Here is a 24,687-nt window from a genome sequence, read left to right as displayed (position 1 = left end):
GGGGGTAGGCAATTCCGGTCCTCGAGAGCCGGAGCCAGGTCAGGCTTTCAGGATCTCCACAATAAATATGCAGGAGATAGATTTGCATCTCAAGAAGGCAGTGCATGCAAATCCATCTCATACATATTCATAGTGGAGATCCCGAAAACATGACCTGGTTCCGACTCTCAAGGACTGGAATTGCCTACCCCTGTTCTAGAGCAGTGGTCTCAAACTCTTTGCAGGGCCACATTTTGGATTTGTAGGTACTTGGAGAGCCTCAGAAAAAAAAGAGTTAATGTCTTATTGAAGAAATGACAATTTTGTATGAGGTCTTTTTGAGACCACTGCCCTATAGTGTTTGGGCTGGGGAGGGGGGAGGGCTTCCTTTCTGTGCAGCTCTGCACAGCTGCCAGTTTCGGCCGCCGGTTTTCAGGATTTCCCCAATGAATATGCATGAGATCTATTTGCATGCACTGCCTTCAATGCATATCCTGAAAACCCGAGTGGATGGCGGCCCTGGAGGACCCACTTTGACACCTGTGGGATTCCCAGTCCACCACTAGCAGCAGCTCAGATTGTGAATGAACCGCTGTCTCCCGCCCCTCCCCTATAGAACGTTTAATTTTAGTTGCGCTCCGCCTCTCGTTGGCCATTGGGCAGCGTGAGCTCCGCCCCCGCGATGACGTCACCCCAGCGGGGCAGGGTGGAAGGCAGTGGCAGCCGTGTCCGCAGACCCTGGCTCGGGAGAGCAGCGACAGGGGATGTTGTAGCCGAGCCCGAGACTGCCAAGAGACGCTCGGGTGGAGAGAGCGAGAGACTGTTCCTCGTCCCCGCCCCCCACCCCCGGAGAACGGCAGCTTCAGGTAAGCCAAAGTGGCTACTGGACTTAGGTGGTGGCTCCCCTGGACCCGAGGCGGGCAAAAGTGGCAGCTGGAGGATGGTAGCCCAAAAGGCGACTCCCAGTGCCAGCCGAGGGGCTTGTGAGCGTTACGTCTAATAATAGCCCAAGCGGCTGACTGCGTTCAGGTGCTTCTGCAAGGCTGGGCTTTGGTTTCGGCTTAGCCTTTGACAGAGCTTTAGATCGGATCCTGGGCTTTTGCTCAACTTCCTGCTTTGTGGTTTGCCTGGACAGATAAGGAGAAGTGTAGCATGTGAAACCCCTCTTTTTGAGCATTAGTTTCCCCTAAAGCAGGGGTAGGCAATTCCGTTCCTGAGAGCCGGAGCCAGGCCAGGTTTTCAGGATATCCACAATGAATAGGTATGAGATGGATTTGCATGCACTGCCTCCTTGATATGCAAATCGATCTCCTGCATATTTATTGTGGATATCCTGAAAGCCTCCGGCTCTCGAGGACCGGAATTGCCTACCCTTGTTCTAGGGGGTGAAGGAGATGGGGCTGAAGAGATCCCTTATGATAGGGGTCTCAAAGTCCCTCCTTGAGGGCCGCAATCCAGTCGGGTTTTCAGGATTTCCCCAATGAATATGCATGAGATCTATGTGCATGCACTACTTTCAATGCATATTCATTGGGGAAATCCTGAAAACCCGACTGGATTGTGGCCCTCAAGGAGGGACTTTGAGATCCCTGCCTTATGACTTATCAGCCTAGAGCAGGGGTAGGCAATTCCGGTCCTCGAGAGCCGGAGCCAGTTCAGGTTTTCAGGATATCCACAATGAATAGGTATGAGATGGATTTGCGTGCACTGCCTCCTTGAGATGCAAATCTATCTCGTGCATATTTATTGTGGATTTCCTGAAAACCTGACTTGGCTCCGGCTCTCAGGACCGGAATTGTCTACCCCTGCATAAAGGGTCGGTGGTCATTTCAGGTGTTGTGTAACCAGTCCTGTGGCTGGAAAAACGAGTTTCTAAGGCTAAAGTTTATTACTTGAGATTGCTTTACTGACATTAGCATTTGCACAAGGCAAAATAAGGTCAGATGAAAAGGAAGAGGGAGCTGGAGCCCCAAGCAGAGATGGGGAAAGGGGTGCATCGGTGTGGCCCAAAGACCTTCATGTCTTGCTCTTTACAAAGTCTTAGATTGTTAGTTCTTTTATGAAACTGAAATATATATATTTTTTATAACCGTTCATAAGGTTAATGTTGCATATTGTTCATTTTCATTCGCTTCCTTTCGTGCTATGTGATTTAAAGGTTCTTTGAAAGAACCTTTTCTTTTCAGGCGGCCAAACTGAATTCATGGCTTGCCAAAATTGGGGAAGGGGTAAAACGCGGACCTGACGGACCTCGCGGATCTAAACCTGCATGTCCTTAAAAATCTGAGGTCTGTGTCGCTTGTAGTTAGTTTCTGGCTCTGACAGACTTCGATGAGATTTTAGCGCTGACGGATCCTAACACTTTTCCCTCCCTATGCTGAGACGGATCCGTCAGTGCTAAAATCTCATCAAGGTCTGTCAGAGACAGAAACTACAAGTGGCAGGGACAGGGACCGACATGGACCTCAGATTTTTAAGGACGTGCGGGTTTAGATCCGCGAGGTCCGTCAGGTCCGCGTTTTACCCCTTCCCTACTAGCGGCACGGACACGGACCTCAGATTTTTAAGGACGTGCGGGTTTAGATCCGCGAGGTCCGTCAGGTCCGCGTTTTACCCCTTACGTACAAGCGGCACGGACACGGACCTCAGATTTTTAAGGTCGTGCGGGTTTAGATCCGAAAGGGGTCCGTCAGGTCCGCGTTTTACCCCTTCCCTACAAGCAGCACGGACCTCAGATTTTTAAGGACGTGCGGGTTTAGATCTGCGAGGTCCGTCAGGTCCGCGTTTTACCCCTTCCGTACAAGTGGCACGGACACGGACCTCAGATTTTTAAGGTTGTGCGGGTTTAGATCCGCGAGGTCCGTCAGGTCCGCGTTTTACCCCTTCCCTACAAGCGACACGGACACGGACCTCAGATTTTTAAGGTCGTGCGGGTTTAGATCCGAAAGGGGTCCGTCAGGTCCGTGTTTTACCCCTTCCCTACAAGCGGCACGGACCTCAGATTTTTAAGGACGTGCGGGTTTAGATCCGCGAGGTCCGTCAGGTCCGCGTTTTACCCCTTCCCTACAAGCGACACGGACCTCAGATTTTTAAGGACGTGCGGGTTTAGATCCGCGAAGTCCGTCAGGTCCGCGTTTTACCCCTTCCGTACAAGCGGCACGGACACGGACCTCAGATTTTTAAGGTCGTGCGGGTTTAGATCCACCAGGTCCATCAGGTCCGCGTTTTACCCCTTCCGTACAAGCGGCACGGACACGGACCTCAGATTTTTAAGGTCGTGCGGGTTTAGATCCGCGAGGTCCGTCAGGTCCGCGTTTTACCCCTTCCCTACAAGCGACACGGACACGGACCTCAGATTTTTAAGGTCGTGCGGGTTTAGATCCGAAAGGGGTCCGTCAGGTCCGCGTTTTACCCCTTCCCTACAAGCGACACGGACACGGACCTCAGATTTTTAAGGTCGTGCGGGTTTAGATCCGAAAGGGGTCCGTCAGGTCCGCGTTTTACCCCTTCCCCCAAAATTGTGCTGGATGCCTCTTCTTATCTTGATTTTAGAAAGCAGATAAAAACTCAATTGTTTAACAGGCTGGGTTCTTAACATATTTTATCATTATAACTTTTTATTATTTTTAAGATTGTTGTATCTTTTTCTATGATATGTATGTATTTTTCCTATATTCTATGCACATAACTTGTTGATTTTCAATGATTTGCATTGTTTGTATTACAATTAACTGTTGTGAACTGCCTAGAACTTCTTGGGTATGGCGGAATATAAAACTGGGGCTCTTTTCCCTGAAGACATGATTGAGACCTATAAGATCACGAAGGGCATAGAGAAAGTGGAGAGGGACAGATTCTTCAAACGCTCGAAAACTACAAGAACGAGAGGGCATTCGGAAAAGTTGAAAGGAGACAGATTCAAAACCAACGCTAGGAAGTTTTTCTTCACCCAACGGGTGGTGGACACCTGAAATGCGCTTCCAGAGGGCGTGATAGGTCAGAGTACAGTATTAGGGTTCGAGAAGGGATTGGACAATTTTCTGAAGGAAAAGGGGATAGAAGGGTATAGATAGAAGACTACTACACAGGTCCTGGACCTGTTGGGCCGCCACGCGAGCGGACTGCTGGGCGCGATGGACCTCTGGTCTGACCCAGCAGAGGCACTTCTTATGTTCTTAATAATCATCATTTTATTTTATATACCGCCATACCCAAGAAGTTTGTGATACGCCTTGATACTGGCTCCCCTCAAAAAGAGGAACTGAAATATTATGAAATTAGTATCATTATTAGATATGTTTAGTGAACACTTTAGCTAAAAACCTGCAGACTTCAGTTCCTCTTTTTGAGGGGAGCCAGTGTCAAGGCGTATCACAAATTTGTGGGCTGATATGCATCTGAGACGGCTGCCGGGATGCATAAAGATGATTATTATGGTCCTAGTAGGATTACATTACATTATGGATTTCAATTCCGCCATTACCTTGCGGTTCAAGGCAGATTACAAAGGAGTTAAATAAGGTGGAATACAAAAAGATATTTGGATATTTTCCAAGGGAGATGGAAAGAGTAACAGTACATTTCCAGGGAAGATAAAGAGTAGATCAGGTTTTTTCTGGTGGTCGGGGAGGTGTTGATAGAAAAGACGGAAGCTTGTGGAGTTATGTCTTTTTCAGGGATTTTTGGAAGAGTATAGTCTTGAGGTAGGTTATAGAAGTGGTTAGGAACCACTTCACAGGTCACAGACCTGATGGGCCGCCGCAGGAGCGGACCGCTGGGTGGGATGGACCTCTGGTCTGACCCAGTGGAGGCAACTTCTTATGTTCTTAGTCTTTAATTCTTTTCTGAATGTTTTGTAGTCTGGGGTCGTTATCAGTAGATTGGAGATTTGGTTGTCTAATTTTGCTGCTTGAGTGGCTAGGAGGCCGTCGTATAGTTTTTTTCTTTGATTGGCGGGTGTGTGAATGGGGTGTGAGTTTTCCTATGTCTGGTTGAGGTGGTTTGGATGAGGCGGTTGTTCAGGTAGGTTGGGCTGTCTCCATTTATAGTTTTGTAAAGTAGACAGTAGAATTTGAAAAGAGTTCTTGCTGGGATAGGAAGCCAATGTGAGTCGAGGTTTGCTTCTGTAATGTGGTCGTGTTTCCTCAATGAGTAGATAAGTCTCGGTGCTGTGTTTTGAATCTATATATATAAAATCGGAGGTATGTATGTGTGTATGTGCCGCGATCACGCAAAAACGGCTTGACCGATTTGAACGAAACTTGGTATGCAGATCCCTCACTACCTGGGGTGATATGTTCTGGGGGTCTCGCGGCCCACCTGCACACGTGGGCGGAGCTACAAACAGAAAATCAGTTATCCCAGGACAAGCAGGCATGATATTCTCACATGTGGGTGACGTCATCTACGGAGCCCCGATGCGGAAGCATTTTCAAGCAAACTTGATTGAAGGTTTAAGTTTGCTCTGCTGCTCCACGCATGCGTGCCTTCCTGCTCCACTAGGGGGTGCATCCCCTCGTGGTCTCCAGTTCAAAATTTTCCGCGAGCCTAGAAGACGTGTTTTTCAGGCTCTGCCCCAACTGCCTTCTAGCACCGCGATTTTTTCTTGTTTTTTCACGATTAAGTTGCTGTGCGCGAATTCCTTACCTTTTTACTTGATTCCTGCTTCGTTTTCAACGACCCGGAGGCTTCCGGGTCCCCGTGGCCGCGTGGCTAATCAAGCCGCGGCTACTTTCGATTTAATGTCCCGGCCTTTGACCGGCTTTAAAAAGTGCACCCGGTGCGAGCGGCTTCTTTCTCTCACAGACCCGCATCGCCGGTGCATCCTTTGTCTGGGGGCGACTCATCCAACCGACTCCTGCCCCCAGTGCGCTATTTTCCAAAACCGGGCCTTCCGCCGAAGAAAAGCCCGCATGGCGGATCTTTTCACCCCGGACCAACCCCCCACTTCGGCCTCGAGGTCGGCCCTGGCCTCGGCCCCGGCCTTGACCTCGGCCCCGGAAACCTCGGCATCGCCTCGAGACTCGACCCCGAAGTCCTCGGGACAACAGAAAGCCTCGGCTCCGGGTAAGTCCCCTCTTCCCTCTTCAGGTTCTGTAACAGCGAAGAAGCCAGCCTCGGGGACAACGGCGACGCATGGCGGAAGCCCCATGCTTACAGCCCCGCCTAAGCCCTCCAAGCCTTCGGGCCGTGCCTCCACCACACGGGAATACTCTGATACGAGGTCGCCCCCGGTGGAGCGCACAGAGGCAGGGGACATGCCTTCGATGCTGTCCGTGCCCGTCTTCCAGGACCTACTCCGAGCGATGATCACGTCGGAGCTGTCCGCTGCAATAGCCCAGTTTCAATCGGCCTCGACCTCGAATGCGCCAGACCAACCTGAGCCTCGCACCGAACAACCTCGAGGAAAGGTGCGCAATCCTCGCCGCATCCCATCCTCCTCGGACTCCTCGCCGAGACGCCCGAGACATTCCCCCTCTGCGGACCGCCGAGGGGCAAAACGTCGGGCTAGAACGACAGAAACCTCGAACCGCCGTACCTCCAAGAAGGCCCGAGGTTCACCAACCCTACGAGGCCGTTCCCCCACACCTCGTACAGGACCACTAAGGGTGGCTGAGTTATCACTCTCCAACCCGCGTATCCTCCGAACTCCCCCTCGGACGCATTCTCCGAGGGAGTCCGGATCGAGGTCACCAACCCGACATCGATCGGTACCCTTAACCCCGGCATCGTCCCCGAGGGGCTCCTCGAGACGCCGAAGATCGACAACCCCGGAACACTCTCACAGTGCTTCCCCAACCTCGGAGCATGGATCAGAGCATGAACCTCGATACTCGAGGGAAGCCTCCTTATCCTTCTCCACCCGGCGAAGGTCTCGTTCCCTGACCCCGCACGGGGCTCCGGGGACATCTCGCCCATCCTTCACTCGCTTTGTCCAAGACATGGGCCAAGCATTGGACTTAGATCTCCAGTCCGACTCCAGATACTCTAAGGAGTACCTGGCGGAGCTGGATATGCCATCACTGCCCAGAGAGTCCCTCCGCTTACCACCTAACCCGGTACTCCAACAGGCCTTCTTCAGGAACCTGGAGACCCCCTACATGGTCACGGCCGTACCCTCCAAAATGGAGGCCAAGTACCGCACAGTACCTTATCCGGGATTCGAGCAACCACAGCTCTCCCACCAATCGCTGCTGGTGGAATCCTCCTTGAAAAAGGCTCACCCGTCCCGTGTCTCAGCAGCGGTACCCCCAGGCCGGGAAGGCCGAACCCTGGACAAGTTCGGCAGGAGACTATACCAAAACGCAATGATGGCCTCTAGGGTGCAAAGCTACACTTTCACCTTCACATCATACCTCAAACACCTCATTGGACTATTGAGAGCCTTTGAGACTGACCTACCGGCCCCCCCGACAGGAAACGTTCGGCCTGCTTTTAGAGTCCCTCTCCAACCTGCGCCTTCATCTATTCCACGCGGCCTACGATGGCTTCGAACTCTCCTCCAGAGAAGCCGCCTTCGCTATCGCCATGCGCCGACTAGCTTGGCTGCGCCTGGTCGACATGGACCCCAACTTACAGGACCGGCTAGCAAACCTCCCCTGCGTGGGAAAGGAATTGTTCGATGACACTATCGAGGCGGCGACAAAACGCCTCTCCGAACATGAACGCTCATTTGCCTCCCTTGTCCGGCAAAAGCCCAAACCGCCAGCGCCCAGGCCATACAGGGCCCCTCCGCGCCGCTACCCACAAAAGTCCACCCCTGCTTTCTCGCGGCCCCCACCCAGACGTCCGCAAGCCCATCACAGGGCCATGCCCAAGTCCCAACCGCCCGCGACCACCAAACCATCCCCGTCCTTTTGACGGGACACGCGGAAGGGGGCGGGCCCCCTCCGCCATAGTCCCAGACCACCTTCCCATCGGAGGTCGACTCAAAGCCTTTTACCCTCGCTGGGAACAACTCACGACGGACGCATGGGTCCTTGGCGTGATCTCATCAGGGTACTCTCTCAACTTTCGGGCCATTCCCCCGGACAACCCCCCAAGGAATTGCCCTCCCAACAGGACTCAGCTACCTCTACTCCTCTCCGAAGCTCGAGACCTGCTTCGCCTGAGAGCAGTGGAGAAGGTCCCCCCCGACCAACGGGGGAAGGGCTTCTACTCCCGTTACTTTCTGGTACCGAAAAAAACGGGAGACCTACGCCCAATACTAGACTTGAGACGCCTCAACAAATTCCTGGTACGGGAAAAGTTTCGGATGCTCTCACTACCAACACTCTACCCCCTGATCGACGAGGGCGACTGGCTCTGCTCCCTCGATCTCAAGGAGGCGTACACACATGTCCCAGTGCACCCCGCTCACCGCAAGTTTTTGCGTTTCCAAGTAGGGGACTGGCACCTACAATATCGAGTCCTCCCCTTCGGACTAGCATCATCACCTCGGGTCTTCACCAAGTGCCTCGTGGTGGTAGCAGCAACCTTACGCTCCCAGGGCCTCCAGGTATTCCCCTACCTGGACGACTGGCTAATCAAAGCCCCGTCCAAAGAAGGGGCTATCTCAGCGACCCAACAGACTATTACCTATCTACAAAGTCTGGGGTTCGAAATAAACTTCCCAAAATCTCAACTACGCCCCTCACAATCCCTACAGTTCATCGGGGCCACGCTGGACACGGTTCGCCTCCGTTCCTTCCTCCCCCCTCCGCGCCTGGAGGCGTTAGTAAGTCTGAGCCGAAGGATCTCTCGGCTGACCTCAGTATCAGCCCGACAGATGATGATCCTCCTGGGCCACATGGCCTCCACCGTCCATGTCACACCCTTCGCCCGCCTCCATCTGAGAATCCCTCAATGGACCCTGGCGTCTCAATGGCGTCAAGACCGGGACCCGATCGACCACTCAGTGACAGTGACTCCTTCATTGCAACGATCGCTCCGCTGGTGGGCCGACTCTTCAAATCTTTCCAAAGGTTTGCTCTTCCTCACCCCACCCCACAGCAAGGTACTCACCACGGACTCGTCGGAGTACGCTTGGGGAGCCCATCTGGACGGCCTGCGCACCCAGGGAATGTGGTCAGCACAAGACCGACGCTGCCACATCAACGTGCTAGAACTTCGGGCCATCTACCTCGCAGCAGTAGCCTTCCAACATCTGCTCCGCGACCGAGTGGTTCTCATCCGAACCGACAATCAAGTAGCGATGTACTACGTAAACAAACAAGGGGGCACAGGATCTTGGCCCCTTTGCCGGGAAGCTCTGCGCCTCTGGAAATGGGCAATCTCCAACAACACCTTCCTTCGGGCGGTGTACATACAAGGAGAACAAAACTGCCTGGCGGACAGACTCAGCCGCCTCCTCCAGCCACACGAGTGGTCACTACACTCTCAGGCCCTACGAGGAGTGTTCGAACGGTGGGGGACGCCTCAAATAGACCTGTTCGCGTCCCCTCACAACCACAAGCTGCCTCTCTTCTGCTCCCGGATATACTCCCCGGACCGGCTCGAGGCCGACGCCTTCCTCCTCGATTGGGAGGGAAGGTTCCTGTACGCGTTCCCGCCGTTCCCTCTGATACTGCGGACGCTTATCCACCTGAAAACGGTACAAGCCACCCTGATCCTGATTGCCCCTCGCTGGCCACGCCAGCCGTGGTTTTCCCTTCTACTTCGACTCAGTGTCAGAGATCCACTGCCTCTGCCTCTGTTTCCCTCTCTACTGTCACAGGGTCAGGGTTCACTGTTACATCCCAATCTTCAATCTCTTCATCTGAATGCTTGGTTTCTCTCCCCCTGACTGCTCTCCCCGTGTCTCAATCAGTCAAGGAGATATTGGAGGCCTCTAGAAAAACCTCGACGAGAACCTGCTACTCCCAAAAGTGGACCAGATTCTCAACCTGGTGCTCCTCCCACAGCCAGGACCCGGTGTCGGTCCCCGTCCCCCTGGTCCTTGACTATCTACTTCAACTATCTCATTCCGGCCTAAAGACCAACTCCATTCGAGTACACCTCAGTGCGATTGCGGCCTTTCATCAGCCCCTGGAAGGGAAAGCCCTCTCGCTCCATCCCTTAGTCACTCGCTTCATGAAGGGCTTGCTGAACGTCCACCCCCCTCTCAAACCTCCCCCGGTGGTTTGGGACCTTAACGTGGTTCTGGCTCAACTAATGAAACCTCCATTTGAGCCCCTAGACAAATGCCATCCAAAATTCCTCACTTGGAAGGTAATTTTCCTACTTGCACTCACGTCCGCACGGCGGGTTAGTGAGCTACAAGCCCTGGTAGCGGACCCACCCTTCACGGTATTCCATCACGACAAGGTGGTACTCCGCACCCATCCAAAGTTCCTACCTAAAGTAGTGTCTGATTTCCATCTAAATCAGTCCATTGTCTTACCTGTGTTTTTCCCCAAGCCCCACTCTCACCCCGGAGAAGTGGCGCTCCACACTCTTGACTGCAAAAGAGCGTTGGCCTTTTACCTCCAACGCACTCAGCCACACCGGAAAGTCCCACAACTGTTTTTGTCCTTCGACCCAAACCGGTTAGGTCACCCAGTTTCCAAACGCACCTTGTCCAACTGGTTGGCCGATTGCATCTCCTTTTGCTACGCTCAGGCTGGTCTCGCGCTGAATGGTCGAGTAACGGGACACAAAGTCCGAGCGATGGCAGCCTCCGTAGCCTTCCTCAGGTCAACACCTATTGAGGAAATCTGCAAGGCTGCCACATGGTCTTCGGTTCATACCTTCACCTCCCACTATTGTCTGGACTCCCTGTCCAGAAGCGATGGCCGATTCGGCCAATCGGTGTTGCGAAATCTATTTGCTTAAATTGCCAACTTCCCTCCATCCCTCTGCAGTAAGCTTGGAGGTCACCCACATGTGAGAATATCATGCCTGCTTGTCCTGGGATAAAGCACAGTTACTTACCGTAACAGGTGTTATCCAGGGACAGCAGGCATATATTCTCACAACCCACCCACCTCCCCGAGGTTGGCTTCTTGGCTAGTTAAGTGAACTGGAGACCACGAGGGGATGCACCCCCTAGTGGAGCAGGAAGGCACGCATGCGTGGAGCAGCAGAGCAAACTTAAACCTTCAATCAAGTTTGCTTGAAAATGCTTCCGCATCGGGGCTCCGTAGATGACGTCACCCACATGTGAGAATATATGCCTGCTGTCCCTGGATAACACCTGTTACGGTAAGTAACTGTGCTATTTCACCCATTCAAGTCAATGGGAAAAATGTAAAAAGCTGTGGGACCGATTTGAACGAAACTTGATATGCAGATCCCTCACTACCTGGGGTGATATGTTCTGGGGGTCTCGCGGCCCACTTGCACACGTGGGCGGAGCTACAAACATAAAATCTTATTTCACCCATTCATGTCAATGGAAAAAATGTAAAAAGCTGTGGGATCTCCAGTTATTTTACTTAGCAACCTTGACCCACCAAAACTTTGCAATGGCACAAGGCTTTGTGTAAAGAGGTTACTGTCCAATGTAATTGAAGCGACTATCTTAACCGGAAAGGGACAAGGTGAAACCGTATTTATCCCGTGGATACCACTTATTCCAACAGATCTTCCTTTTCAGTTTAAGAGATTGCAAATTCCAGTGAGACTTGCATTCTCTATCACAATCAACAAATCACAGGGACAGACTATTACATACTGTGGAGTGGATTTAAGATCCCCCTGTTTTTCCCATGGACAACTCTATGTTGCTTGCTCAAGGGTGGGTTCACCCTAGAATGTATATGTTCTTGCTCCTGGAGGTGAAACTAAAAATGTTGTTTATAATCAAGTTTTGTGTTAGTAATATTTCACATTATTATTTGAATATTGTACTTTTTATAAAGCTGTAAAAAAATAATTTATTTCACCACTATAAAGTATCTTTTTTTTTAATCCATTCACAGTGTTATTGCTATAATTAAATACCCGTGCAACGCCGGGGCATCAGCTAGTTGTTTATAATTGCTGCAGGGCAAGGGAGATGGAGGATGTTGCAGTAGTCTAGTACACTGGTTCCCTACCCTGTCTTGGAGGACCACCAGCCAGTTGAGTTTTTGGGATAGCCCTAATGAATATGCATGAGAGAGATTTGCATATAATGGAGGTGTCAAGTATGCAAATCTGCATATTTATTAAGGCTATCCTGAAAACCTGACTGGTTGCTGGTCCTCCAGGACAGGGTTGGGAACCAACCAGATGATTAGGCTTTGATGTAGTTTTGAGATTTAATCTTACTTTTAATTTCATCTTTAATTTTATTTTTTGTATAACAATTTTTATTGAAAGAATCAATAATCAGTACAATAGGATAATACAAAAATACATTCAATACAATAAGAATCAATAATAATATTTCATACAAATTTAAATCATTCTTTCAAATTTAATTTCCATATGAATTAATTCAATCTTATCTACACCCCCCTTAATTCCATCCCCTACCCACTATCTTCCCCTAAATGAAATCCCTCACCCTGGATGAAAGTTGACAAAAATAAAGAATTAAAATTAAAAAACTGGAATGTAATTAGTAAACCTAATTTTCATAATAAATCATTGATAACCAAACTTTGTATTTTAGTTTTATTTTTGTTTTTTGTTTTTTTACTTGTTGCCACCATTAGCATTTTAGATAGGAAATTTGGGTCCTTTTGATACATAATTTACATATATATAAATTTATGTTTTTTAGAAATGGAAATGTGGTTTTTAGTTTGTTTTATGAGCCAAATATTAATTTATTTGTAAAGAAGTGGTGTTTAATTACAATATTAGTGTCTGTTTATTGAGCCAAATCCATAGTAGTGTGTTCATTTGCTACAGTATTTTAGGGGTGTATGTTATCCTCTTTTGCCAACATATATATCTTGATGATTTTGTTTAAGTATGTCACTTTTATGAAATTTGAATGTGTTGTTTTTAGTTTGTTCTGCAATGCTTTCTTTTCTTTTTCTGTGATGAATTACTTTTTCCTCTTTTTTTGGTGTATGTAATCTTTTAACTGTTTATATCTTTTTAATATTTACTGCCATGAATTTTGTTTTAATGTGTCCGTCTATGATTGTAGACTCCTGAGGCAGGCCGCTCTGGCCGAAACATGTACATGTCGAGTTGTTGAAAAGTTTTATTGAAGAAATAAAGGATGTTTGTGGAATACATTTGAGTTCACCAGTCTGTCTTGGAGGACCACCAGCCAGTTGAGTTTTTGAGATAGCCCTAATGAATATGCGTGAGCGAGATTTGCATATAATGGAGGTGTCAGGTATGCAAATCTGCATATTTATTAAGGCTATCGTGAAAATCTGACTGCCTGGTGGTCCTCCAGGACAGGGTTGGGAACCATTGCTCTAGATTCTAGAAGACAAAGCAGAAGGTGAGGTGTGTACGTTTCGGGTACAATAAACTGGGGTGTTGGGTTTTTTTGGGGTTTTTTTTTTCCTTTTCTCCCTTGAGGGGGGCGCATAACCTGAAGTAATGAAGGGTTAAGTGACTGCCCCAAGATCAGAAAGAACTGTGGTGGGATTTGAACTGGGATCCCCTGGTTCTGTGCTCTATTAGGCTGGGACTCCATTCGAGAAGATAATCTATTTCTCAGCACGAGAAGCTGAAGGGAGAAATGCACAAAAAGGAATGCGAGAAGCTGTTCTCTGCAAGGGTGGTGGACATGTCAGTCAGACCTCCAGTGGAGGAGCAACAAGCCAAAGCAGAGGCACAATGTAAGCCTGCATGGGATAGACAGCAAGGGGCTTTGCTAGAAGATCACAAGTAAGCCTGTGCCAGCAAAGTAGATACAGGTGGGCAGACTATAACTTTTTTATATCATTTTCTGCATTATAATATTTTACTGCATGCTTAATTCATAGGGCCCGTGCAAATCTTGCGTTCCGTGTCAATTTGTCATATGGAACAGAGATTTGGTAAAGACGATGAAAACGTCAATAGCATTGGTAGCTAGTGAGGTGTCTTGTGTGTGGCCTAGGATCGGTGGTGGAGAGCAATGATTCTAATTTAATTTTTAGCATACCCTGTCTGGAGCAGCAGCCCATTTCGTGAGGTAAAAATGAGAAGCGGATGCAGAGGTTGAGACACACTGCTGTTCTTCCAGTCGTAATGGTTTTGCATTGTTAAAAGCCTTCTCTAACCTCAGTAAATCCCATGATTATAGGGAGCATTTCCAGCTATCAAATCTTTCTCCAGCTCGCCTTAATGGAATCGGCCCCTGCTATAAGGAACCCTCAATACACTGTGGGTAGGTTTTAATGGATGCATTGAACCAAACTAAGTGGTCGCAGTCTGGTTCATCCTTTTACAATGGAAAAGTGATATATATATATTTTTTTATTACAAAAATAGATCATAATCCTCAAGAGTCTGACCCAGATTTGTAAGAGGAATTCAGTATTGCAGGACCTTTCTAATGAGTCATTCCGGCAAAGAGCGGCCGTAACAGAGGCCATCACAGGGAGGGAATTGTAAGTAGGAGAGGACTGTGTCGTGGGAGTGCCGTGCCAATGGAGGGCTGGCGCTCGAATCCAGAGACTTCCAGCTTTTTATCGATAAGCTATTAATTTTGCACACTCCAGCTTGAATTCTAAGATCTTCTTCCTGAAATTTACTTTTTTGTTCCCTCTCTCAAAACTTTTCATATGCGACGTACCACTTCGTTCGCCGTTGCAACGCTCCAAATCTGGAACTCCCTGCCCTCTTATCTGAGGGAAGAATCAAATTTTGATAAATTTAAAGGAGCATTAAAAAGCTTCCTCTACGGAGATGCTTTTACTCCATAATTCAGGACTCTTTTCTATGAAAAGGCAGCTCTCAACTAACTTTTCCTCTTCTAAAATATTGTATTTTACCCTCTACCCTCTTGTTTTCCGTCTGTCTGTGGGTCTTGTTCGTGTTTTAGTTCTTGTTAATTATTTTAATTTTGATCCCCTTGGTATAATTGCATTGTAAATCACCTAGAATGTTAATAGGCGAGTAATTCAATTTTTAATAAAACCTTGAACAGATCACTACAAAGTGGAGATGGCTGAAAAGAAAGTATAAAAGTGAGCCGTAAGACAGTCACTTTGGCAAAGAACCAAAGAAGTTATTATAGTGCAGCTGATCAAATAGATTTTGTTTAGGGAGAGTCATGGGCTGGCTCAGTCACTGGGTTCCTTACTACTACTAAGCTCTTCTATAGTGCTACCCAGTGGCGTAGTAAGGTGGTGATGGGGGAGTAGGGGCGAGGTGGCGGTCCGCCCTGGGCGCCAGCGCCTCTCCGCCTCTTCTCGCCACGCACCTCCCAGTTGTTTGCCTCCGTGAGCAAAACGTCAATGTTTTCCTCGTGACTGCATCAGCCCTCCTGAAGTGACGTCGGAGGGAGAAGGCGCCAGGGTTGCGAGGAGCCCGTTGAAGTTGTTAGTGGCGGTGAGCAACTAGGAGAAGGGGGGTGTGTGTGTGCAGCAGGGACGATTGGGGGAGGGGCGACTCTCACCCTTGCCACGCCACTGGCGCTACCAGAGGCATGCAGCGCTGAACATTAAACACGCAAGAGGCGGTCCCTGCTCAAAAGAACTTATAAACGGGACAAAACATGGGGGCTTTGGAGGCGAGTTGGAGTTTAGGATTTGAAAGCGGCTTAAAAAAAAAAAAGTGGATTTTTGGCATGGATTTGAATGCCTCCAGAGACGGAGCCCGACGTACCAAGTCAGGCAGTTTGTGTCCAGACATACGGTGCAGCAAAGTAGAAGGGACGAAGTGGGGAGTTGGTGGTAGAGGAGAAGGGTACAGTTAAGAGAGACTCATCCAATGAACAAAGTTTCTGGGGCAGTGTAAAGGGAGAGAGAGGATGCTAGGAATTAGTAAAAAAGGGATGATTAACAAGACTAAGAATGTTATAATGCCTCTGTGTCGAACCATGGTGCGATCTCACCTGGAGTATTGTGTTCAGTTCTGGTTTCCTTATCTCAAGAAAGATTTAGTGGTGCTAGAAAAGGTTCAAAGAAGAGCGACCAAGATGGTAAAAGGGATGGAACTCCTCTCGTATGAGGAAAGGCTAAAACGGTTGGGGCTCTCCAGCTTGGAAAAGAGATGGCTGAGGGAAGATAGGATTGAAGTCTACAATATCCCGAGTGGAGTAGAACGGGTACAAGTGGATCGATTTTTTTTGCTCTGTCAAAAATTACAAAGACTAGGGGACACTCGATGAAGTTACAGGGAAATACTTTAGAAACCAATAGGAGGAATTTATTTTTCACTCCGAGAATAGTTAAGCCAGAGGTTGTGGTATGAGCGGATAGCGTAGCTGGTGTTAAGAAAGGTTTGGACAAGTTCCTGGAGGAAAAATCCATAGTCTGTTATTGAGAAAGACATGGGGGAAGCCACTGCTTGCCCTGGATCGGTAGCATGGAATATTACTACACCTTGGGTTTTGGCCAGGTACTAGTGACCTGGATTGGCCACCTTGATAACGGGTTACTGGGCTTGATGGACCATTGGTCTGACCCAGGTAGGCGATTCTAATGCTCTTAAAATCATCTGTAATACCTGAAGATTGAAGGGTGGCCTATGTTATGCCCATTTTTAAAAAGAGTCCCAGGGAATATCCGGGGGAATTACGACCGGTAACCCTGACTTCAGCGTCAGGCAAAATAGTGGAAACAATTATAAAAAATAAAATGGTGGAACACATGGACAAACATGATTTAATGAGAGTCAACATGGGTTCAGCCGAGGTCTTTCTTGAGTTTGTCCCTTTTTTGTTTGTCTATTTATCGCCCGCCCTTATCCAGGGCGAGTTACATATTAACATACAAAATAAAACATAACATTTATCGTACAAAACGTATCAAGAAAACACTATAACAAACTACATACATACATGTAAAATCAGTTTGCATATGACGTACACTTTGCATCAAATGGCCAATTCTATCCTACATCAAAATGTGAAAGTGCATAAGGTACACAAGATGCCTCAATGAAAAACATCTTTATGCTAAATGAGACAAACTAGACCAGGAGTGGGCAACTCCGGTCCTTGAAGGCCAGAATCCAGCCGAGTTTTCAGAATTTCCCCAATGAATATGCATTGAAAGCAGTGTATGCAAATAGATCTCATGCATATTCATTGGGGAAATCCAGAAAATCCGACTGGATTCCAGCCCTCGAGGACCGAAGTTGCCCACCCCTGAACTAAACCATCGAAAACCTCCGTGACCAGCACTCAGCACTCAACAGTCGTTACTCCTACCCCCTAAGCCAAACTCATACCATATATTTCATCTTATAGAACAGGTGTCTTTTTTTCAGCATTTTCCTAAAGTTCTGTAAATTTCGCTGTTGGCGAATATATCCTGGAAGGTTGTTCCGCTCCCTTGGACCGATACAGTGAAAAACACTGTTCCTGCAAGAGGAAAGCCTTAACTAAACTAAACCTTAAGTTTATATACCGCATCATCTCCACGGAAGTAGAGCTCGGCACACAGGTGGCACAAACAGATCGCAATGCTCAGATGAGCGAAACAGTCGAGCCAGCTCACGCGGCAAGATGCTCTGGACCAGCTTTTCGGGGGGGGGGGGGTGCGACTTCTGTAAGCGCATGAAAGCATTTACCAAAATCTTACAACGTATCTTATCCCTTGCTTTCAACCAATACAACCTTAGAAAATAGTCGGGTCACGTGCTCACGTCTGTCCAATTTAAATAGAGAGCGTACTACTGAATTCTGGGCCACCTGAAGCGCACTCAACACTGATTCTGGTCCTCCCAGTAGTTCAAGGTTAAGTTGCATTCTGGAATTTCCAGTCCTCGGTTTTTTTTTGTTTTTTTTTTTGTAACTGGGGCAATGGAGGCTTAAGTGACTTGGCCCAAGATTACAAGGAACTGCAGCAGATTTGAACTAGAGAGTTGCACGGGGACAAAAATCCCACCCATCCCCGCCAGGATCCTCTCCGTCCCCACCCGACCCCGCCAGGATCCTCTCCGTCCCCACCCGACCCCGCCAGGATCCTCTCCGTCCCCACCCGACCCCGCCAGGATCCTCTCCGTCCCCACCCGACCCCGCCAGGATCCTCTCTGTCCCCACCCGACCCCGCCAGGATCCTCTCTGTCCCCACCCGACCCCGCCAGGATCCTCTCTGTCCCCACCCGACCCCGCCAGGATCCTCTCTGTCCCCACCCGACCCCGCCAGGATCCTCTCTGTCCCCACCCGACCCCGTCAGGATCCTCTCCGTCCCCGCCAGGATCCTCTTCATACCCACCCGTCCCCGTCAGGATCCTCTTCATACCCACCCGTCCCCATCAGGATCCTCTCCGTCCCCACCCATCCCCGCAAGGAATTACCTCCATCCCCGCAATTACTTCTGACAGGATCATCAATTCCACAGTTTCTTTTGTGTTTGCGCTGCTGTTTTCTTTGTGGAATCTCTTTTGTGGAACCCTTTTTTTGTTTTCTGTTCAGGTAATTAACTTATAAACCCCCTCTTTTACTAAGGCTGACGTGTCCATTATATTATATGGACGAACCCTGCTTCCAAAGCCTGCCGTCCCCGTGGGAGTCCCGTTGGCTAGAGGGGGGTCCCTGTGGGAGTCCCGTGGGCCAGAGTGGGGTGTCCTTGGGAGTCCCGTGGGTTAGGGGGGATTCTGCGGGATTCCTGCGATCCCCGTTCCCATGCAGACCTCTAATTTGAACCCTAGCTTCCCAGGCCTTTTCTCTAATCACGCGGCTACTAACACATCCCTAAACAATTTATTATTTCTGTAGCGCTGCCAAGCACAGGTGCAGTGCGTTCTACACCTCCTTTTAAATTACAGGTTAATTATAACAGGCTGGTGTACCTAAAGAAACTGTTTCAAGCTGGGCAAAGCCGCAAGCTGAACTTCTGGCTGATTTGGGGGGAGGCGGGGGGGGGGGTAAAAGAGACGAAAGGATATATTCCCACCCCCACCCTTACTCTTTGGTTCTTACAACAGCAGCATTTGAGACTTCCACAGGCTTCCAGGAGACAAAAGATGCAGATATTTTGAAGGTGTGAAGACAACCGCTAGAACTGGAGGCAGAGGGGGGATAAACAGGTCGCCAGATTAACATTAGTAGTTCAGTTGTCATGGCAACAGAGAAAGATGGAGTTATTTAAAAAGTAGTGATGAAATCTGTGCGGGGAAGACGGATCTTTTTGGGTTTCTGCATTCCTGCCTACTCCTAGCTGAGCTGGCGAAAACCGTACCTAAAAGACAAGGTAGGATCCAGCCGCCGTGGGCTGCCTGCGCCCCCTCCCTTGCGAAACTGCGCGAGGATGAAATTAGAAGTGGCTTATATTCAGGAGTCGCCAAACCGAAAAGGCTTTGCGACGCATACGTCGGTCTGGATGGGCAAGGCCGAGGCAACGTTTTAAATGGCGTCTCTCTTTTTAAAAGGGTGTTAAAATTGTGGTGTTGGGGGAAAAATAGGGTCCCACTGAAATTAATGGCAATTTTCAATTTAGCATTTACGTTACATTAGCGACTTTTATTCCGCCATTGCCTTGCAGTTCAAGGCGGATTACAGAAGAGGATTTCTGGACGTGTCCAGAGGTGTTACAGAGTAGAGTGGATTGCTTCAGAGGATTGAAAGTTCCTCACGAGAGGCTCCTGTGAAAATTAAAGAGTCGTGGGATAGGTGGCAAAGTTCAGTTGTGGATTAGGAATTGGTTATCGGATAGAAAACACAGGGTAGGGTTAAATGGTTTAGGCTACGTGATTTACATTCAGGTACTCGCGTGTTTCTCCCAATCTGTCCCGGTGGGCTCTCAATCTGACTAACGTACCTGGGAAAATGGGAGTGTTAAGTGGCTTTCCCAGGGTCACAAGGAACGGCGTTGGGCTTGCACCTGCAACCTCGGGGTGCGGAGGCTGCAGCCCTAACCGCTAGGCCACTCCTCCAAGAGCCAAGTTAACATCGGCCTTAGTGTGGGTTTTTCTAAGACTCAGAAAATGGGCTGCTGTGTACAAGCGGAGCAGACATTTCTGCTGTATCCCGGGATGTAACGGTAGTCGCCCTCGCCACAGAGCAGTAGGCCTTCTGCTTGACTCTGGTTCTGTCGTAGGTCAAGCAGCTGACGCACCATCCATCTAGTGGTTTTGGAAGGGGGAGACCACTTGCCACCAGCTGCCTCAATGTCTAGGGGGAGCGGGGTTTAAATCCACTCCTAGAGGCAATGTCCCTTTTCTGTGTTTCAAGAAGTACATCTTGGTGTTGGTCCTTGAGTTAACCACATCTCAACTACCACCAATTCCTTAGTCCTGTTGTTCCACTGTGGTCTGCCATCTGAGAACCACACTGCCACCTAGGGTGGATTCAGAAGCTCGAGGATGAGAGAGGTGGCAATGTTAACGCTCTGAAAGTTCCAGAACTGCAGGGTAGATGCTTATCCCGGGAGCTTTCTTGAGACTTCTTCTTGTGATTAGGAAAGACCAAAAGTTGATTTAAGAGATGAGCAAAACCAAAACAAAACGGGAAGGAAGTGTACAAGAACCAAGGCAGGATGTTCAGTTTTGCTGCCAGCACAGAATGAGAGAATAGCAGGGCTGAGTTGAGGACCTTTATGGCAAAGAAAAATTAAGGTTGCTCCATCTTGGTTGGTGTGAGAAATGGAAACCCAAGCACTACATGAGACACTTCTGTCTCCGGTCCTGCTAATCTTGTGGCACCTTCTTGCTAGCCCTCGGCTCTTCTGGTACTGTTGATAAAGGAGTTCCTAATTCCAAATCCTTCCTTCTTTCTGACCTGGCTTCCCCAGAAGGTATAAGTGATTATTTTCTGGATTTGAGCTATCGCTGAAAAGGCATAAGCAAAGACAGCTCCTTGTGACTTAGATTGGCTTCTGTCCCAGTATGGCTATTCTTATGCTCTTATGTGAGCCAGCTATAGGATAATCAAGCCATTCTGACATCACAATCTCAGCTCTTTGGGTTTCTGCCGGGTCCTTGTGAAGATGGGATACTGGGCTTCATGGACCATTGGTCTGATCCAGTAAAGCTAGTCTTATGCTCTTAAATTTGGGTATATTGGGCGTTTCCCTGTCCCCAGAAGACTTACTGAGGAGCATCAGTGAGGTTTGAACCCTGGTTCCCAGTCCGCAGCTCCAACCACCAGGCAGCTACTCCTCAGTTTGCTGTAGATCAGGGGTGTCCAACCTGCGGCCCCGTGAAGTATTTTGTGTGGCCCCGTTCGAGGGCGATGCAGTCTTTTCCTCTGCTGCCCCCTGGTGTTTACCGTCTTGCCGGCTCCCTCCTCTGTCTTGCTGCAGCGTTTGCGCATTTGTGCGGCCCAGGGAAGCCAAAAGGTTGAACACCTCTGCAGTGTAGATACTGTCAGTTACATTTCTCCTGTTTGTGTTTTTATTTATTCATTCCATTTTCTATACTGTTCTCCCAGGGGAGCTCAGAATGGTTTACATGGATTTATTCAAGCATTTTTCCCTGTCTGTCTCGGTGGATTCACAATCTAATGTACCTGGGGCAATGGGGGGATTAAGTGACTTGCCCAGGGTCACAAGGAGCAGTGTGGGTTTGAACCCACAAGCTCAGGGAGCTGAGGCTGAAGCTTTAACCACTGCACCATTCTAGAAATCAAAGTGTAGTAAAAGTGAGCCAAGCCTAGGACAATCAAGCCATTGTGACATCACTGATGAGGTTGGCTCTTATTGGTGGAATGAGGCACTATGATGTCACAGTACCAGCTCTGCTTATCAGAGGCTGAAACTCTTCACACTATTTATTTAATTTTCTATGCCATTCTCCCAGGGGTGCTCAGAACGGTTTACATGAATTTATTCAGAAACTCAAGCATTTTTCCCTGTCTTTCCTGGTGGGCTCCCAATCTATCTAATGTACCTGGGGCAATGGGGGGATTAAAGTGACTTGCCCAGGGTCATAAGGAGCTGAGGCTGTAGCTTTAACCACTGCGTCACACACTTCCCTCTCTCTGTCTCACTCTCTCCCAAACTAGAAGAGGAACTGTTGAGACTGCAATAAAGCGACATCTCTGATCGAGTGAAGTTTCTTCCTTTCACAAATGAAAACTCATGAAAATGCTTGCGTTCAAGAGCCCTAGCACTTGGGGCTACTTTTATGCTTAAATTTCCGGCAAAATGTTTTATTTCTTATCTTATAGGACCAAAAGAAGGGTTGGTTTTATAATCCATTGATGAATGACCTGTTAATTGGCTGTAAGGTGGATAACCATTGCCGTTACTCTAATTTGAATAATCTTGTTCAGTTATTGAAATTTATTTCCTTTCTTGATTCCAATATGGTGGACTACATAGTAGATTGAATTTCCGAGTGTACGCTTTTGTGTATTTACATGTTAATATTGTTTTCGTTATGTAATCTGATCTTTTTCAAGACATTAATGCTTGATGATAATTGTAAAAGGTTATAAAGAAAAAAAAAAAGAAAATGGTTTTTTTTTTTTTTTTTTAATTTTATTCATGGGGCTGTGCAGGACATGACGCTTTAAAGTTGTATTGGTGGCATAGTGGGGGAGCTAAGGTTAACGGAGGGAGGGCAGTGCGCAGCGTGGACGCTGATGCCGTCTCCAGTTCCTCATCTCGTACACCTGCGTGACTGCTCATGACTGGTGGGACCAAATCTCTTGAGTTGCATATAGTAATTGCAAAACTCGTTCGTCCTCCTTTTTTTCTTACCTATACTATAAGGTGACCCGTCAAGAGCGTGGCAGACTTTGGCGTGCCGCCAATTGTGCGCAGGACGTATACGTGCCACCGGTCCCGCCACTTTAAACCCTTATCATTAGTGCTGTGTGTGGGGGGGACCCCCCATATGTGTACAAGATCTTGCGCTCCTGTTGGGGGGGGGAACCCCCCACTACACTGAAAAACTGCCGACCGCCGAAAACTGAAAGGAAAACAGAAGTTTTCAGTGTACTTGTGGGGGGAGGGGTTCCCCCAAACCACCCCCCTAACAGGAGCATGAGATCTTGCAGGGTTCCCCCATACCCCCTTCACAGCGCTAATGGTAAGGCTTTAAAGCGGCATGCAAATGTCTACGCGCAGTTGTCTGCGTGCTTTTCTCCTGTGCTCAATTGTTACGATACCATACTATAATAAGGTTGAACAGGGGAAGGCTCCAGAGTAACAAAATTTTTCACAGAAAGGGTGATGGGCGCATGGGTTCACCTTCCAGAAAACCTGGCGTAAACACCAGTGGTGTAGCTAGAACTTCAAGAGCCTTTGAGCAAAAATGTTGAGGGGGTGTTCCCCCATATAATAGGTCTCCCCTCTCTCTTCCCACCCACTTCCATGCAGCACTTCTTCGAGAGGTTGTAGGCAATGGTTTACTACAGAACGTCAGCGGTCGATCGGGAAGCCTTCCCTCTGACGCAAAACACTTGAGAAGGAAGGCTTCCAGGTCATCTGCAGGCAGAGTGTAGGGACCGCTGTCCATGGCCTCTTGAAGAGGTCAAATGTGGCCGCACTGACCTTATTGAAGGGTGCCAAGAGGCTGACAGCTTGTTCCCATGCAGCTCTCTAGGGGGCCCCCTAGATTTGGGGGAGGGGAGCCCATGGGGTTTCCCACCCGTTCCATGTGGTTGCTACAACCCTGCTAAGCACAGATCAACTGAGGTATAAGCTTGAGATCAGCCGCAGTCTTCACTATTAACCCCAAAAGAAATTATGTGGCTTAAGTGATGCTGCTTCAGTGGGCGAGTTCACTAACTTTTCATCTGTGCGAGTCTGGGATCTGATGACAAGTAACTGTTGGGGGCCAGGTGACCAGTTATTTATTTATTTATTTCGATTTCTATCCCGTTCTCCCAGAAGCTCAGAACGAGTTACAAGGAGACATTCACAATCGTTTGAAAACAGACTAGTCATGACAACAAATAGGTTACAGTAGACAATAACAGAGCTTATTCTAGAGACCAGACTGGTCATAGCGAAGAGTACTAGGAGAAGTCTATTGAGGAGGCAGTTTTTAATGGCCCGATTGGCGGAAGAGGAAGGTCTTTACTGCTCTTCGGAAGGTCATTAGTGAGTCTAGCGACCTGAAATGTCTGGGTAGTCGGTTCCATAGCTGAGGTAGGAAATGGCCGTACTCATTCGGAGGGATTTCCCTGCGGGAACGCTGAGTCTTTGTTCCGCTTTGGAGCGGAGGGAGCGGTTAGGGGTGTCTAGGCGTAGCTTGGATGCTATGTAGGCTGGGGGTGTTTGGTAGAATTTCTTGTGTGTCATGACCAGGGCTTTGAAGATGCATCGCTTTTCGACTGGTAACCAGTGAGCTGCGTAGAGCGCTGGAGTAATGGGGTCATGGTGGCTGAGGTTGTAAAGGAGTTGAATTGCTGAGTTCTGGACTTTTAGTTCGTTGCTTGTTGACCCATAGGCTGTTCTTGACGTGAACCTGCATTCCTGTTTTGTCTTTCATCTAACCACAGAAAGAATCGGCCTGTAACTTTTGCCAGCCAGCTAGCTCATAAATCTTCTTTTTAAACTTCCTGCCTGGTGTGTATCGGAGCAATGGCTTTGGTGGGATTTGAAATTCATATCTCCCTCATGAGAGGCCTTAGAACCAGCACTAGGAGAAGTGCAGACATCCAGGGACAGTGAGGGAATTAAACCGATTACCAGACCAGCAAGATTGCTACAAGTCGGTTCTTAGAGGGAAGGTGCTGGGGGCTCATCGGCAGACTTTATTTATTTTTTTCCTTTGAACATTTTACA

General features: G+C 48.6%; 1 protein-coding gene across 2 annotated transcripts in view; it reads left to right on the top strand.

The window, feature by feature from the left end:
- Positions 1–677: 677 nt before the first annotated feature.
- The window catches only part of CAMK1 (calcium/calmodulin dependent protein kinase I), a 204,796-nt gene continuing 180,786 nt past the window's right edge, over positions 678–24,687 (top strand). For both annotated transcript variants that reach the window (XM_033926333.1, XM_033926334.1), the window contains exon 1: positions 678–845. The gene's annotated coding sequence lies outside the window, so the exon portion shown is untranslated. The remainder of the gene's footprint in view (positions 846–24,687) is intronic.

This window comes from Geotrypetes seraphini, chromosome 17, assembly GCF_902459505.1.
Source record: "Geotrypetes seraphini chromosome 17, aGeoSer1.1, whole genome shotgun sequence".
Lineage (NCBI taxonomy): Eukaryota > Metazoa > Chordata > Amphibia > Gymnophiona > Dermophiidae > Geotrypetes > Geotrypetes seraphini.
Note: the sequence above shows the minus strand (reverse complement) of the source record. Positions and strands in the feature narration are given on the sequence as shown.